A 15885-nucleotide genomic window follows, 5' to 3' on the forward strand; every position below is an offset into this window, starting at 1 on the left:
TATCTTTATTTATAGCTGAGTAATATTCCATGGTATAAAAATATCACAGCTTTTTTACCCATTCCTCAGCTGATGGACATTTGGGATGTTTCTATGCGTGAATGAAATCTACAAGGTACAATAGATAGTGTGAAAGAGAAAGAAACTGCTCAAAAGGAAAGAATGACTGGGGTGAGGGAAAGGAGAAAACAAAGAAGAAAGGGGAAAATATATGCATACGCACACACAAGATGGCTGGGAAAACTGTGTTATTAATTCTGTTGCTTTCTTGAAAGGAACAGTTGATAGTTAACTGATCATTCTTACATGTCTGTATTTGTTTATCTGAGTAACCAATATGAAGGCAACAGTATGTAATACAGCAACCGTTCTTAGTTTCTTTTCACTTTGCCAGAAATTCTGTGCTGTTTTTATTGTTATTATGTTGGTTCGTTTATGTCTGTGTTTGTTAACATGTTTTGGTTCTCTTATTTTTAAAAATAAAATTTAAAAAATTCCGTTTATATAGTTTCATGTGTTGAAGCATGCCAAATAGAAAATTATGTTGTTTTTTATATAATAATGTGTTACATATCACGAAGAAGTATTAACTTTACTCTTTGCAAATGTTTTTCAGATTCTTCCTGAAAATGAGGAAGCGAAGATGAGGTAGTGTGTGGCGCAAGCAAGAAAATAGATGAGCTACTATTGCCCCCTACTGGTTAAAATGAGACATAACATTTTAGAATCATTTGCTGACAATTCTTTTAGCCCAGCAAATGCCTGGGAATTTGCTATTTCCAGTTTGTCATCCGACCTTATAATGTTGTGCTAACACTTTTACTTAATATTGAAAACACTAATCACTAGTTAAAATCATTACATAAGCTTTGTACAAAAGTTGCATGACCAACAAAGTGCTGATAAAAGCGTTATTAGCAATCAAAAATGCAAGTGAAGTGAAAAGCTGTATCCTGTTTACACCCATCCAATCAATAAAAATTTGAGAGCAAATTACTGAGACATACAACAACACCGTTGAAACTCAAAAGCGTTGTGCTATTATATGAGTTAAGAAGAACAAAACAGTGAAGATAGAAATCAGGATAATGTTTGTGTGGAATGTGGGACTGACTGACAAGGTCTCATCACAGTCAAGTTAGGTGGAAATTAATAGACAGTCGGGGGGACAGGCTCTTAAGGAAGTCAGTGCAAAAGACGGAACACATCAGAACTGTGGCTGGGGTATGTCTGAAAAAGGTAGGAGCTCAAGATTCAAGATACTAGCCTGGCGTGGTGGTACATGCCTGTAATCCCAGCACTCGGGAGGGTCGTTGCGAGTTCGAGGACAGCCTGGGCTACAAAGTGAGCTCAAGAGCAGCTTGAACTGAATAGCGAGACCTTGTCTCAAAAAGACAAAAAAAAAAAAAAAAGATTAAAGTTACAAGGGCCAGACTTGTATACTTCCTTAAGGGATGAGTGGAAATTTGAGATTAATATATCTGTGTGCAAGAAAAAATTTGACAGTGTACTGGCTAAAATGTCAGTGTAGTTCATGGGTTAATGTGATGGGCCAGTCTTTATTTTTTTAAACAATCCATGATGTGCATATACTACTTTTGTAATTAAAACATAATAAATATCAGAGAAGAAGAATTAACTTTCTCTGTGAAAAGATTTGACACAGGACATTCTACTACTTTTACTGAATCGAAGTGACTAGGTACAAATCTGTGAAAACTTCGAAGGCTAGAACAATAAACAATCAAGTAATCTACAAACTGTTTCCACTTGTGTGTAGACTGACTTAATGTTTAAAAGGAGCCTTAAAAATCTGTGACATTCCAAGCAAATGGAAAAATCTGCTATTCAGCACATTTACAAGACACTAGGAGCTTTTGTACTGCCTGAAGTGATTATTAGAATAATAAGGAAGTGTCAAAGAGAATAAAATAAAATGAAATACATTTTTAAAAATAAAGCATTAATGAAAGCAAATAGGCTACTTTAAAATATACAAATATACTCCTATCTTCTGAGTTAGAACCAGACATGGAAGATTGGATTTCCACACAAATTTTCCGTGTGTGTGTGTGTGTGGGGGGGGTGAGTGCACATGTGCCTGTGTGTTTTTTTTTTTTTTAAAAGAAATAAATGTGCATACATTCACTGGTAAACTTTAGGAGCAAGGCTAGGTGTAGAAGCAACAATTCTGCGACCTTATGATTATTTTTAAAGTTAGAAGTGAGCAGAGCTTCTCCAGCACAATGATGCCATTGAAAGCCCTGATTAAGTCTGTCCTTTCCACCGGTATTGTGTTGTAGGCAGGGCCCTGCTTTCCAGTTCCTCAGCAGAGGAGAAGTGGTAGTCTGGGTTGGGGAGAGGCACACGGTACAACTGTGAGAACACTGCATTCCTTATGTAGACAGAATTCCTAGCAAAGAGGAATCCTGATTCTGGAATGCATTGAATGCAGTTGTTATACCAGTGAAACCGCTGCCGATCTGACAAGGTCTTCCAGATACAAGGCATAGAGGGAAAAAGCCAGGTGTGGGGTCATGCACAGCGCTCTTTGTTGTGTGAATTTATGTATCATTGATTTTATTTTATTTTATTTTATTTTATTTATTTATTTTTTTTGGTTTTTCTCCGGTACCGGGAACCGAACTCACGACCTTGCACATGCCATGTATCATTGATTTTAAAAGTGGAGACTTAAGAAGTTGTCTCCAGGAAGGGAAATTGGGTAGCTGGGAGGCAGAGAGAAAAGTGGACATTGCTTTCTTTTCATGGCAAACCTTTTGTTTATACTCTTCTAATTAAAAAAAGGAAGCATCATGTATAGATAACTTCTCTGAACAAGAGAAAAAGAAAATCACAATAAAAAAAATCTACTCTCCAAATTTTCTCATAATACAGGTCATTTCAAGCTCAGTGTTTGACTCCCTTGTTTTGAGCATATTGTGCATTTATTTGAAGTTTCTCATTAGGTTTTTGATCAAGCTATGTCTCTATGTTTTTTTTTTTTTTTTTGATGGTGATGCTGGCGATGGAGCTCAGGGCCGCAGCACTTGATAGGCAAGTGCTCTCCTGCTGAACCCACGATCAGCCTCAAGCTATGCCATTTTAAAATTTCCTCTTCACAGTTTCTGAAATACCCTCTCATCCATGAAGTGATTTTAAACTGAACTATTTGTGTTAGAATAAGTGAAAGCAAACAATACTTGTTTCTACTTTGAACATATCATATAAAATATCATATAAAATCCTGGGTGAGATTTTGTCTTCTGCAGGCAGGTCATAGCCTTTTTCCTACGCACATAATATTATACAGTCACGCTCAAGCCAAGCTGTGTGCGGTGTAAAAAACGCTGACGACCAAGGTTATAATTAGGTCTCTTTTTTTCCTTTGGAGTTCATGTTCCTGAAAGCTTGGGAAATAATAAAAGTGTTATCATCTTCTGTAATGGGTTGAACTGTGTCCTGTAAAACTCATGTGGAAGTGCTAATACCCTACCTTAAAATGCGGCCTTATTTGGAAATAGGGTCATTCAGATGTCGGCAGTGAAGATGGAATCATACTGGAGCAGGGTGGGTCCAATCGAATCTGACTGATGTCTTTATAAAAACGTGCGCACGGGGAGAAGTCCATGTGAAATTGAGGGCAGAAGAGATCAGGGCGACAGTTCCACAAGCCAAGCTTTGCTGCCAGAAATTGCAGCAAATGACCTAAGCTAGGGGAGAGGCAGGGAGCTGAATCTCAGTCAGCCCTCAGAAGGAAATAAATCTTAATGCATGTCATCTTGGACTTCAGCCTTGAGATAGAGAGAGAGTTTCTGTCGTTTAAACCACCTGCTTTGCAGTGCAGGACTTAGGCACAGTAACCCTGGGCAACTACAGCAATCTGTCCTTCTCCACGGGGTGTACATTCTGGGACATCCGGCAGGTGACTGAAATGGTAGGTTCCACCATACCCTATAAATGAGGTGTGATAAAAGTACAGTGAACGTTTAACTTTAAAAATTTATTATAGTAAAAGACCCAATGTCATTAATCACTCTCAGCTTACTGCAAACAAATTTATCCCGTAGTCCTTGCCACTTTCTGAAGCGGTTTGGAAGTCCTCTTTTGTGTCTTTAATTGTGCTGATGGGGTCACCTTGACGCCTGAGTCCGTTTTAAAACATTACCTTTCATGATGATTTTGACTTCGGGGAAATTCAGAAGTTGCACGGGGACCGATCTGGTAAGGAAGGTGGATGAGGACCTGTGTTTTTATAAGCCTGTCTTCCTGTTGGATGGCCCTCAGCAGCATTCACTGTATATTTGATCACACCTCATAAAGACAGAAAGTGTTTCCAGAAGTGCTTCATAAAGTGGCAAGAGTGGTGGGAAAAGTGTTTGAAGCAAGAGACTATTCTGAGGGTGATTAATGTCCATGTAGATTTATTGTAATGATTTTAAAAATTTCAACATTCACCATATTTTTCAAAAATACCTCCTATGCTGTTTTTCCCATACAAAGATACCTATGATAACACTTATAAATTAAGCATAGTGAGAGATTAACAATAACTACTAATGAAATAGAGCAACTATAACAATGCAATGTAGCAAAAGATATTTTGAACATATGAATTATTACGGCAAATTTTCATGCAGTACGTTTGGGCTGCAGTGATTTCAGGGAATGGAAACCCTGGAGAGAAACCTGGTGAATGGGAGGGGACCAGCGTAGCTTACACGCCAAGCCAAGGCGAATCAAGCAGCAAATTAATCCTAGAAAAATATTTTTTAATGGCCGAAGGAGACTCTGTGCATATATAGTAAAATTAAGAGAATCTAGTTTCAGAATAACCAAGAACTTCATAGCAATTATTAATAGCTTAATACTTAAGCATTGGATATATCTCTTTTCCATTATTAGTAATACACGACTCTGGACTGAGTAAGTTTTAAAGAAGAGTTTTAAGCTCATGGTTCTGGACCAAGAGCCAGGTCGAGCGACTACATCTGGTCCTTCTCCCTCTCCTTTTTGCGGTAGGGTCCTGAGGAGCACGGGGTTTCACACAGCCTGAGAGGTGGAACGAGGGTAGCCCCTCTCTTCTCTCTCCCTTTGCGCATAACACCACCAGAATTTCAATTATGGGATCCCACTCTGGTGCCCTTGTTTAATCCTAATCACCCCTCAAACACCATAGTTGGATTAAGTTTTACCCACTTACTTGCTCACAATTTGAATTCAACTTCAACACATGAATTCTCAGGGGAAGGAGGCACACAATTAATATCCAGATCACTGCAGTCACCAACTGCATCTGCCATCCCTGTTGCTTGGTGTTTACTTAGATTATCTTTAATTCTCACAATTTACAGGGCTGATACAGTTCTCTCCATTTTACAGGTGAAGAAACAGCCTCAGAGGATTAAGCATCGCGAGAAGAGCATAAACTCAGTATTTGCACCCAAGTTTGACAGAGGTTGTCAAATTAAGAATTGTTAGACTGTAAATTCATCAGTTCTAATTTCAAGACATGGAATGATGATTCAGTCCATAGAATCTCAAGAAAGTGACTTACTGGGGCCTGGGGATTTAGCTCAGCGGCACAGCACCTGTCTGGCAAGTGCAAGGTCATGAGTTCGATTCCCGGTACCTGAAAAAAACCAAAAAAAAAAAGAAAGTGGCTTACTGATCTTTCATGCACGCACACACCTGCCTGTGTAGATGACGGGGGCCTGAAAGGTAGAAGTGTTCTACCTTTTGCTGAAAAGGTAGAAGTGTTCCTGATAAAAACTGATTTTCTACGAGACACTAAAGAACACAGCGGAAATTTGTTCATCCATGTTTCATCACTCTGAGGACGGAGGGAAGCTCGGCCATGGGAGAACCGCAGGGACTTCTGGTGATTTTCTAACCTGAAGTCAATTAGTCAGATCAAGTGAATTTTTCTGAGCGACAAAGAGTCTTTTCTGTTCACTTGTACGGAATCTTTGGGTTACTTAAAATTTCTAGAAAGATTTCTAAGACTTTTACGAGATCAATCCAATTTAAGCATGTATAATGCTAAAGTTTAAAATTTAATCTACCATATGACATTGGACCATAAGAAAATGATATGTAAGTTACAATACTTAGTGAATGTTTTGTAGAGTAGAATGAATCATTCTCCTGCAGGTCACATCTTGCCCTGTGTATAAGATAAGAGAAAACTTGTTTTTCTAATTTGAACATATGCTGTATTTCAAGGTAGGTTTCTATTCAAAAACAAAGCATTTTCACTGTAAATACTAGGTGACATCTCATTTACCTTCAACTCTTTTAATTATTCTAATGTAACTTTGTAATGTTCTTTTCCTAAAGGAAAAGAAGTAGAAAAAGTAAGTAAAAAATCAGGCAAAAACACACATAGATTTTTTTATATAAAATTTGTTACTGTACAAACATGCAAGTCTGGCAGATTTGTTGTGTGCTAATTCCTCATCACAGCAGTGTGCTGCACTCACAGTCTTCCTTCACATGTTTGAGAGATTTGGGTTTTTGTCCTAAAATCATGCCTTCCGGTCATTATTTTTCCTTCATTTGTGCTGTGTAACGGCATATGCGAATAAACAGGAAAAGCTGTTAAAGCCTTCTTTTTGGGGAACGGAGAGTTTCTGAAAGTCACTTTCACAATAGCATATATTTCCCGCTTTCTTTTGGTGGTTGATCTCTGTTGCTGATATAAGCTCTCTAATGAGCTGGCCGCGGGTCTGTAACCCTGTTCTGTCGTGAGCACTGCCCAACCAGTGACTGCTCTTGCAGCATAGCAAAGCATTTTAAACAAGCCTCCTCTGTTCATCCACACTGCCTTAAAAAAGCTCTGAAACTGATCCAGGCGCAGATGGCTAGGTCTGACCAGCGTTTTCAGCCTGCTGTAACATCCCCTGCTGTCGCCATTTTCCACAGTGAGATAGATGGAGCGCAGAATAATATTAATCATCAAGCACAGAATTCATGCATTATTGCTCCCAGGGAACCAATCATTTCAAAAACAATTTAGCACCCTAAACTAGGTGTCATTTTAGAGAAACATGAAATAAAACAGAAGAAATCTGTTTTCTAATGATTCAGCTGGTTGATTCCGAAACAGGCTTTGCACTGGGCTGTCAAATTGTCTGATTTTAGAAATACCTAAACCTGTGCTGCGCCTGGAAACAGAAGAGAAGACACCAGGGGAAATCAGGGTCAGGATCCTTTTCTTCTTGGTGGTTGCCATTCATTGCCTAAATCCTACCCCAGCTTTTTTCTTTTTCTCTTTTTACCTTAAGTATGTTACCACTATTGAATTGTGTAGTTCCATGAACATTGGGTTACACATTATTAAATCAACTTTATAGGTTATTTCTAAATTTCCTCTTTCTGATGATGAAAACTATGCCCTGCAGCCTTGAATATTACCTTAGTTCAGGCTGCTATAATGACCTAACGTAGACATAGACTAGGTGTTTAGCAACAATCATTTATTGCACAGTTATGAAGGCAGAGAAGTGGAGGAGGAAGATGCCAGCAGGTTAGCTGTCTGCTGCGGGTCCACTTCTGGTCTGCTTTTGGATGGCTGCCTTCTCACTGGGTCTGTACAGGGCTGGAGCTCAGGTACATCCTGGCAAGACAGAGTGGGAGAGGGCAGTGCAGACTCCTGCAGTGCTGTAGTAAGGGGCAGGCCATACAAAAACGACGACCGTGTCCAACCATGGTTTCCCTAAAATCCTTAGAGACATCAAAATCTTCTCTGCTACCAATGAGCAGGATCTGTTAGTATTCTGTACATGGGAACAATGGATTCTTAAAGTAAATAAAATGGCATTCAGTACATTTTTATTCAGATTTTAAATTTAAATTTATATTATTGTAATTTCTTTGGTGCTTAGCACAGTGTTTGTCACTGGGAAGTATTCAAAAATCTAAGGGGGGTGCTGGGAGTGGAGCTTGGTGGTAAAGTGCTTGTACGAGGCCCTGTGGTTGGTCCCTGGCACCAAAACCATTTTTTTTTTTTGTAAATTGATAGACAAATGTAAATCTGATACAGTTATATGTTTAATTGCTTTATAAATGTCAGCAGCAAATTCTCAGAAAGTTGAGAGCCAATTCTCAAAAAATTACTTTCTCAGGGCATTCAACAAGTCCACCTCTTAGCTGGGGACATAGCTCAGTGGCACAGTACTTGCCAGGTAAGTGCAAGGTCCGAAAGTCCTGAGTTTAATTTCCAGTAACAACAACAAAAAAAAGAAACCCACCTTTAACACAAAATTGTTAGAGAGATTCTTAAGTTATTCTGGTTGTAATTCCTTCCTAAGTAAGTTGATAACTAAAAGAAATCTAATTTCTCTTCAGAAATTTTTGTTTTGCTTTTCCTCTTCGACTACTTGCTAGCCATTTAAAGGAGAGGGAACACTGCCTGGTAATTCAACTTTCGGTCGGCTGTGTTCGCATCTGCAACCTAGAGATCTCTTGATTTGTCTGCTTGGGTGGACAACCACTTACTCAGTAAAGGGGCAGCTTCCACAGGTGAAGAGAAAGCCTTTCTTTGGTTACAGTTACACGTTCTCTGACACTTTCACTAATGTTTCAAAGAAACCTAGTATCTTGACTGCATAATCTTGACTTTGTCAGGAGACAATTTTTCACGGGTTTCTTGTGCTTTTGTATACATTGTACCAGTTTCATTCCTAAATATTTGTTCAAGAATGTTTTTTATGGCAAATAGTCTTAGAAGATAGTAATATTATCCCTCTCACGTAGAGGATCGATTTGTTGATTAAGCCATCGTTCCATTTTTACAGTAACCTCCACCGTTCAGATTCTCGTCATTGGACCGTTAAAACAACACTGTACCAATTAATGCTGTCCTGACCCTTGTGCCCATTCTAATACTACACACTAGAGACCTGATTCATTAGGTCTGGTGTGTTGCCCAAGAACCTGCATTTTCGAAGGACATAGTACAATAGCAGCCGGGGGCTCATGCGAATGTAGCATGAAACCCACTGTTCTTGAGCAGCCCTTGGACGCCAGCTCCATCTGACTGCAGCTTCTTCCTAACAGCTTCTTTTTTCTTTTTTTTTTTTATTTTAAAGATAAAAGGAGGGAAACATTAACAGACATACAACATTTTACAACATATCACAAGCACAGTACAGACAATACAGAGTTACAAACAAAGTGGTAGGGAATTAACAATGGTTGTTGTATTACATACTGATATCTTTAAAGTGGCTTCTTATGAAAACAGATATAGACATGCAATACTGGTCAACCAAAGATTCATTGAGAGTTTCTTTCAGCATAGAAATAGAAGACAGAAGAACAACCATGTTAACTGTCATGTATACACATACATACAAAATTTCTCCTTCTTTCGCTTCTCTTTTCCCACATCCCAGTTGCCCTTAGCAGCACAATTTGTAATTGCTAAAATGTGGAAGCAACCCAAATGTCCATCCACCGAGGATTGGATAAGAAAATTGTGGTACTTTTATATAATGGAATATTACTCAGCTATAAAGAAAGATAAACTTGAGGCCTTTATATTTAAATGGTCACAACTAGAGACCATACTCATAAGTGAAATAAATCAAACATACATGTGCAAGCATCGCATTGTTTCACTAGTGTAAATCTTGAAAGAGTTAATTAAACTCAGAGGTATGATAGACACTGTGAAATGATAGGAAACCTAACAGCTTCTTTTATGAGAGTCTCTGCTTCTGCCAGACCCCAGGGTATTTTTCCCTAAGCCCACAGTACGCAAGAGCTTTTAAGCTGTGACCAATGAAAGGCCCTCTGTGGTACTTCAGGGCCTTGGAAGCCAGATATCCACACAGTTAGACTGTTTTACTTTGTGTATTTTTAAAAGAAAACTTGTGGGAAAATGCGTTCGTTAAGACACAGAATTATGCTACTGTGATACTGTTTCATCTCACATGCTTTGTACTGCAGCTGATCATGAGCAGATAATTTGTTACTATGTCCTAACATCTAAGATTTACTGATGTGAATTAAAGTGAACTCGGCTTATCACCATGCTTATTGATCTTCTGTGTTAGATGTTACTGGATCTAATTAAGTTGGAAAATATCAAAGAAAATATGACCATGAATGCAGTGGCTTGGAAAGCCTGATCACTTCTAACCACCTTCCAGATGAAAAATATATATCCTCACTGCAATGAAGTGTGTACACTCTGGCTTAAACATCCCTTGCTGAATGTCCAGGTGACCTTTCTCTGTCCTTCATCAAATAGGTGCATCTCTACTGAAGCAAATGGTTGTGATTGCAGGCAAAGTGTCTCAACAGAAGATGAAAAATTAACACCTAATATTTTCTTCATCTTCTTCTCTCTATCTGTGGATGGCATTTGTAATCTTAACTCACACTTATGTTACAGTTTATACCTAGAGGTGCCCCCAAAGCTTCATGCGCTCAAAGATGGGGCTTTGGAAGGTGATTGGATTATGGGACTTCCTGGCTGGCTTGCTCTTAGGAGATGGGGTCTGGTTGAAGAGGTGGATCGTGGGGCCGTGACCTGGAAGGGTTTGTCTCCCTCCCCAGCTCCTCCTTGGGCTCTCTGCCTCTGGACCGCCATGATGTGAGTATCGCTCCTCCGCCATGTCCCTCAGCCATGCTGCCTTGCCTTGGAGCTCTCCAACCGTACAAGAACTGAAATGTCTACGAACTGTGAACCAGAACAAACCTCATTTCCTTTAAATTGGAGTTGTTAGGTATTTTGTCAGAGGCAGGGAAAGTGACTAAGACATCTAGCTTCCCACGCCTGTCTGTGACACAATATGTTTGAAGACAATGAGAAAATGCAGGTTGACCTTTGTGCTCTAAATCCAGCCATTGCTAACTAGTCAAGGACTTCCTGCTAAGCGCCCAGAGGCCATTGTGAATGTTAGATCCACATACGATGACACATATAAAAGTGCAAAACTGCCTCCTAGCAAGGAAGCACTGGCCCCAGCCTCTGAACTCCCTACCTGGCTGTGATATGCTGGCAGATACGAGGCCCATGGACATAGTACAATAGTAACAAAAAGGGCCAGCCAAGGGAGGTCCACACCACCAGTGGGATCACAGCAGGTACTTCTGTTGGTATTAATAGGACTCTTATTGCAGAAAACTTCCTACAGGTCAAATGCCCAACCTAGATATCAGAAGGAATTTGTTGTCCTTAGGATCTAGAAAGATGTGATTCAGCCTCTGCTTCATACTCTGGAATAGCCCAGTGCCCGTCCCAAGGTCTCTGGGACATCTCCAAGGGCAAATATGTTCTGATCCTCTCAGAACCAGTTCCCTGACTTTATTTAACCTTTTGTGCTCCATTCTGCAATTTGTGGCTTTTTGTTTAACTCTTCTCTCATACTTTTACCTGAGTGTGTAACTTAGCTCTCCACTTTTTAAAAATTCTACTCAATGTGTATGACTGTAGAAGGAGTCTTATTGCAACATTTTAAACAAAGTAAAATAGGATATTTTATTAGGCATCCCCACTGTTAAATTTGGTCTAGTTTCTCCTACTTTTCACCCTTCCTTTCTTCTCCATCCCATTTTCTCAGAGGAAAATGAATCAAATACTCTATTCTCACCTCCAATAAATCTCCATTTCAAATCCTCACCTCCTGTCCTTTTGAATCAACCTTCATGAGGTCTCTCAGACTCACTTCTGTCCTATTTTCTGCACGGGTCCCAAGAGTAGCTTTGAAGCGTCTTGTTATTACAGGGCCACCAAATTAGTTTTTAGGTTTGGACCACAGGAGACTTTTCTGTGCTTGACAAAACATGTGTATCTATGTGTGTTTATTGTAAAGGCAATAAAAATCTCATTTGAGTGAGAGTAATTTGAAATTGCTACCTTTGTTTGGACAAATATATAACAAATATTAAGCATTCAGATACCGTTTTGGTGCCTGAATTCCGCTCTCACCCTTCCTTATTGTGGAGTTCTGGCTGAGGACAATACACAAGAGAACTGGAAAGAAAATAGCATCCCTGTTTATTAAACAGGCATCACTTCGCAGTGCACCAGGTATTGTTTAGGAGTGCTCAATCCCGTGCTTACCTTGTGTCCTGAGGCAGAAGCTTTGAGGACTGCATTTCTCAGATGCTCTTGTAACTGATTTCCTGCTAAGTTCTTTTGCGGAGAGGGACCCGCATTCCATGAGAAGGAGGAAGAAGATGGAGCCTTATGACTTCTGGATCCAGCAGCAATAGTGCCATAGATCTGTGAATGCTGCAGGGTGTCAGTGGCAGTAACAGTGATGCAGAAGCAGTGGCTGTGACCCCAGGAGTTGCTGTTCTGCTTCTTAGGACAGAGCAGTGCGCCTCCCTGTAGGTCTTGATCTCTGAGTGACATCATGTCCATCTCCTCTAGGTCTCCAATAATCTGCATTAAAATCTTTTTCATTTTAAAGAACTAGATTATTTTTACTTTTCTGTTTGAATGCTTGATCAATACCTTTTACACAAGATTTTTCTGGGAAATTCAGTTAGAGGACAGGGGACCAATGTATAAATAAGCATTTTGAAAGAAAGATGGGTGGGTCTGTAGAGAAGATTTTAACTAGATTTATCTTCTTAGTCTCAGGAAATGCTGTTAGAACACAGGAAGTGGTGAGCACTTACTCCCGAGAACAGGGACACATAAATGTACAGATTAGACTAAAGAAACAAAATGGAAGAGAAGCACTGAAACGTGACTGCAAGCTGTTTAAGAAGAAGGAGGCTCATCTGCTAACCAAATATAGGCTGATGATCGGTCCTTTGGGCATTCTCTCCTTCTTATGGGAGAAAAAAGTGAGGGGATGCTGCATCCTGCGCAGCTCTTGAAGTTCCCAGCTGGGAAGGATGGCTAGAGGGTGGAGAAAAAAGGATGAGAGACAGAAAGCTGAGGTCAGGTGGAGCCCTCTCTCCAGCTTGGAAGAAAGGAACTGCTCAACCCTCATGGTGCATTTATTTATGTGCACAGGAAGTTGATGTCAATTTCAACCCCTCTGCTTAGCAACTTTGTATGTGAGCCTGAGCACCTCATGCTCTTGGAGCTGGAACAACTTATTTGCATGCCTTGCCTCAGGAGCTCTTTGTTCTCAGACCTGCCTTGCCTCGCCCGGCATGTGTGATCAATTTCCAGCTTCAAGGGGACGTGGATGGAAATATCTAACCTTGCATGGGGAAAGCTGGAAATACCCTTTGCTCTGACTTGTGTTAGAAATCTAGGGAGGTAGGACAACTGTCTTTACTCACAGCTGAAAATTCAGCTCATTCAATTAGTGTAGCGGGGATGAGAAGAGGCCCATGTGTTGAGACACTTACAGCAATGAGCTAATGAAATGTGTACTTCACCAGCTTTCCCTTTATCACCAACACAAAAGCTGGCATGTTTACTGTGCTTCTGAGTTCTTGCCAGGGGGATCCAAGATGCCAAACTAAAGTAAGGCGATACCTCATGTCTGATCATTCTGAAATGCTTTGGAGGACACGCAGCTTTCTCTTGGGAAGAAGATTTGATTTGTAACAGGTAAGATTTTACATCTACTTGTGTTTGACACCAATAGAGTTTTGACTTGACATTGGCTAGAATGCTAATTGCACCAGAAAGGAAAGAAGCCAGACAAGTCTAGAGATCTTGATAAAACCTTGTACACTGGGAATGGTCAGGCTGACAGTGGTTTGAAGCAGGGGGAGATAACTGAGACAGAAGCTCCCCTGAGTTATGTGCTGCTCTATGTGACTACTGGCATTTTCCTGGTATTTCACAGCTGATCACGGGGCTACCACACCAGCTTCCTCCACACAACTAACGATGTATCAGGCAGCCAATGTCCGATTTTTGCTGGTGCGTGCATGTCATGCCATCAGAGAAGTTGTATTTCTTCAACCTCTTTTGGAGACTGTAAACCCTGACCATGGTTTCAAAATGGTGCAGTATTTTTTAGCCAAGCAAAACTTTCCCTGAAAGAATCTTGATTCCCTGTACACAGATGGGGTCCCTGTGATGTTTGGCACCATGCTTGCTCTGCTGTTTTGTGGCATGTTAGTGACTCACTGATGTTGACATCAGCATGTGGTTGCCATCAAAAACCACCTAAAGCCATGAAGGAAATTGTGGTTGTTGTTATGAACAGTGTTAAATTCTTAACTGTGGCATCTTTTCAAGAAGTTTTGTCAGGAAGTGGGAGCCAGGTACAAAGCTTTTCTCTGTTCTATAGTTCACTGGCTTTTCCAAGAACAAATTTTGTAACAAGTGGTTGGATGTCACATAGAAATTCCTTTTCACTGAAAGAAAGAGAAAGTAAGTCTATTGTTAGAATAATTTTGTCACAGGAGTAGTTTATTTACAACTTGACTTACCTGGCAAATATGTGTTGTCCCATGCTCATGGAAAATCTTTTTGTCTTAAGGTTCTGCGGGGACAATAGGGGTGCTACTAAAAAGTACAAGGTCTCTGACAAAGCTGTTGCTGGAGGTGGCCTAGTATGTGAACTTTCTGTTACTGTAGAAATAGAAAAGATGAGGAAATACTGATATGTAGGTTTTTGGCAATATAGTAGGGTTCTTCGTGTTACTTTGCCCAGAAAGCCTTAAAATAGGAATCTGGATTTGCAATTCCTTCCTCGCCAACAAAGATAGCACCAATGAGTCAGACTTTGCTAAAGATATCCTCACTGATGTGAGGACAAAAGAAAACTCAATTCATAGTCATTTAGGACCCTGTGGAATTCTGGTGGTGCTCAACACAGATTTATTCTAATCTGGAAAACTGAGTGATGATAGCTCTGTGTAGTGGATGGACAATGGTGGTCTTCTTGTAACACCCAGCTGGACTAAATCAGCATGGTGCTGGATGTGGAGTGCCCACCTGGGGACTGTTGCCAACAATATAAAAAGGAGAACTGGAGAGGAAGAAGGGAGCTGTTGGTTTTCCTGCAGGAGCTTGCCAGGCTGGCTTTCCTGATATGAACTTGGCTGTTTTCATCATGGAAAAAGCTTGGGACTTTGTTGTCACTGAGAATGGCTATGGTTCACTTTGGGGGAGTCCTGGTCCTCAGTTTCAGCATTGCTTCCTGGTTCCAGAGGGGAGGATGATGCGCTGCTCAGTCTCCTGGAGAAGCTTGTCACACTGGCTTTCTTGATGTGAACTCAGCTGTTCTCATCATCAGAGGAGCCCAAGACCTCACTGTTGCTGAGGATGTCTGTGGTACCTTTTGGGGGAGCTCTGTCCTTACATTGAATGTTGCTTCCTGGCCCCAGTGCAGATCCTTCAGCCTCCTAGCACAGATCCTTCATCCCGCTGGCACAGACTTACTAGATTCCACCACTCACCTTTGGGCTTCCCAGCATATCCTTGAAACAGGCCTGCATGAGACATTGTCGTGGGCTCCTGGCCTCGAGTTGGACTCATGGGGGGCATTGTTATGGGCTCTAGGTCTTCAGCTGGACTCATGCAGGACATTGCCGTGGGATCCAGGCCCTCAGCTGGATTCTTTAGGTCTTTATTGCGGACAGCTTTCCTGCATTCTCTTTGTATATGATTCTTTGGGTGACTATTACAAAATAATCCGATAAATTATGTGTCCTGTATTAAATTGTTTCCCTTCCAAACCCTGACTATAACACTCTCATTCCAGTTACTTTAGGGAAAATACTGTAACATTAAGAACTGGATCAAAAATTTCTTTTAGTAAGAATTGCCTTTTAATTAATCATCTTTTGTGTTTTGATAAGTGCATAAATAGGAATAATTCTGGCACTGTTTATCTTTACCCAAAGGTGGGACTTGATGACTTTGGCCCTCTATACTCCCAACTCACTGTTGGTGTTAAGGGGGCTTTCTTTCTGAGGTACTTTGCAAATCCTAGGATTTTGTAAAAA

The 15885-nt window shown here is 40.4% G+C and overlaps 1 protein-coding gene and 1 pseudogene across 1 annotated transcript in view; one reads left to right on the forward strand and one right to left on the reverse strand.

Moving 5' to 3' along the window:
• Positions 1-15885, reverse strand: part of LOC106149516 — a 58610-nt pseudogene that overhangs the window by 838 nt on the left and 41887 nt on the right.
• Positions 12691-15885, forward strand: part of Otol1 (otolin 1) — a 58603-nt gene continuing 55408 nt past the window's right edge. Inside the window, exon 1 of the mRNA XM_005393135.2 lies at positions 12691-13531. The gene's annotated coding sequence lies outside the window, so the exon portion shown is untranslated. The remainder of the gene's footprint in view (positions 13532-15885) is intronic.

The sequence above is a fragment of the Chinchilla lanigera genome, unplaced genomic scaffold (genome assembly GCF_000276665.1).
Source record: "Chinchilla lanigera isolate Chin_1 unplaced genomic scaffold, ChiLan1.0 scaffold00047, whole genome shotgun sequence".
Taxonomy (NCBI): domain Eukaryota; kingdom Metazoa; phylum Chordata; class Mammalia; order Rodentia; family Chinchillidae; genus Chinchilla; species Chinchilla lanigera.